This window comes from Bidens hawaiensis, unplaced genomic scaffold (genome assembly GCF_021521415.1).
Source record: "Bidens hawaiensis isolate Kalapana, Puna unplaced genomic scaffold, B.hawaiensis_p1.1 tig00008407_1, whole genome shotgun sequence".
Taxonomy (NCBI): Eukaryota; Viridiplantae; Streptophyta; class Magnoliopsida; order Asterales; family Asteraceae; genus Bidens; species Bidens hawaiensis.
Window position 1 is genome coordinate 573,267 of NW_027491597.1, and position 2,527 is coordinate 575,793.

General features: G+C 35.8%; 1 pseudogene; it reads right to left on the reverse strand.

Annotated features, from left to right (window-relative positions):
- Positions 1-663: 663 nt before the first annotated feature.
- LOC143529027 (glucan endo-1,3-beta-glucosidase, acidic pseudogene) lies at positions 664-1,674 on the reverse strand (annotated as a pseudogene).
- Positions 1,675-2,527: the final 853 nt, after the last annotated feature.

Sequence of the window (2,527 nt, forward strand, 5' to 3'; positions counted from 1 at the left end):
TGAATGCTAATCACCTAGGGATTGGTCACAATCAGAGGCGGACCTAGCCTTTGGTCTACGGCGTCACCTGACAACAAGTTTTTTCTTTTTATTTTTTATCTGATTAATAATATAATGAGGCCACTAGTGACCAGTGAGTAATTAACCAAATCGTGAATGTTAATCACCCAGGGATATGCCACAACCAGTGACGGACCTATTCAATGGCATCACCCGACAACAAAGTTCTTTTTTTTTCTAAACAAAAATATACCATGCATACAACTGTAATCTTTGTGACACCATATATATTTGACCGTGAGTAAAAAAATTAGCAAGAATATAACAAATTCGACATGTATTGCAATGGTTAATTCACCATCCACTTCCTCTTTGAGAAACTTATAGATTTGTTTTAGGTTGTTCGAAAGGAAGCATATCATGTAACCTGACATGAATTACTTTCACTTAAGCACAATTAACTATGAAGCTCTACTTTCATTATTGAATCCTGATCATATGAAATATGTTTCAACTCTTTCAAGACCTTAGTGAAATCTAGCATTGAAGTATATCCATTACATATTTAACATCAAATACATTAACAAAGATAACATAGAATTAATAGTTTTATTAAATTATTTAATCATTAATTAAGACAAATTATTAAATTAACCACACAAATAAATCTTGTAATTAAAAGCTTAGTTGATACTTTGAAGTTTTATCAGGAAAGAAAACCCCAAAATGCTTCTCTGTCTCTTCTCCTGGTTTCAAATTCTCATCAAACATTGCAAACAAATACGTCTCTATGGAACTTCCAGGCCTCACGGGCGTCCCAGTCGAACTTTTCACATGTGAAATCAAATTTCTATAATACGTTCCAGCGTTTGCACTTGTCGCTGCGTTTTCACCAGCCGAAGGCCATCCAGTCTCCGTCACAACAATCTTAACATCGCCCCCACCAAGACGTGCTTGAGCCGCATAATGAGCATCATACATGGCATCAAAGAGGTTAGAGTACGATCGACCTTGATCAGTATAAGCCGGCGTTGAATTGGTAAATAAGGCGAATGAGATATCAGGTAACACGGGTGGACCAATGTAAGCAAAGTACGGGTAGATGTTAGCTAGCATTGGTGAACCATTTTGAGCTAGGAATGCGATTATTGGTTGGATATAACTCAACACATTATCATGAAATGCACCTTCACTAGGTGGATATGATATGTTTAACAGGCCAGTGTATGTTGCGGTGGACACCTTAATATCATCGTGGCCTGCGGCTCTAAGGGCGTTATGAATATTATTCATTACCGGAAGAACAAAGTTTGCGAACTGGAGAGTGTTGGCATTATTAGGATCAACTTCATTTCCGACAGAAATGTATTTGAAGTGGACATCAGGGTAGTTTAAGATGTTTGTGACCCAAGTGGTTGCGGCATTTGGATCGGTGAGGGGTCGAAGATCAACGTTGGGTATGTCAATGACGAGTTCGATATTGGTTCCCCTGAGGGCGTTAAGGATGGCTGGATTTGGAGCGTAGATTCGCATCCCGGTTATGCTGTTGGCTGTGTAAAGGTTTATTACATCTTGTGGGGAGGGTAAATTGTCACCGTTTACTCCATAGCACACGCCTACTGATTGGGCATCTGTATATTTTACAATAAGAACAAAATCATTAACAATAGGAGTTTAAAACATAAAAATTATAGGGGTGAGTTAACGTACAATAATGGCTTATCATACATTAGGTACGCGACATTCTAGAGCGTTTGATTAAAAAACACGCGGTGGCAATTTCGTAAATAACCCAACAGTAGTTCGCGATCAAAATTCGTCGATTACAAATCAACTCTGATCCAAATTCGGAACTTGTCGCTCAATCTAATCTAATTTCTAAGTTCTAATCACAACTTACAGTATGAAATCTCAAAAGTCAAAACTCAAAATTGAAAAGAACGTCACTGAACATTAAAAATCTTCAAATTGATCAAAAATTGATGATTTAATCAATCGAATTGATGTGTAAGAGGCTTTAGAATCATCAATCGATTATGAAAATACAGATTAACACACTTAATTGAGCTCTGATTAGGGTTCATGTTTAAACGTTCTGCTCAAAGTTTAAACGTTCTGACCAAAATAAACACCAAAATGATGATTTAATCAATCGAATTGATGTGTAGAAGCATTTAGATTCATCAGTCAATTATGGAATTGCAGAAATAACGCACTCAATCGAGCTCTGATTAGGGTTCAAAATATTATGTTTAAACGTTCTGACTTAAAAAGAACATCTTTAAACGTTCTAATACATTCAACGAAGCACTGGGTGTTCAAAAAAATGAACATCTTTAAACATTCTAATACGTTCTAAGAAGTTCAGGTTGTTTAATAAAAAGTTTAGAAGTTCTAAGAAGTTCTGGGTGTTCAAAAAAGTTTAGAAGTTCTGATAAAAAGTTTAGAAGTTCTAAGAAGTTCTGGCTGTTCAGAACTTCTAAAACTAACAAAAAAAAAAAGAAATTAAACACATGTAAACATGAAA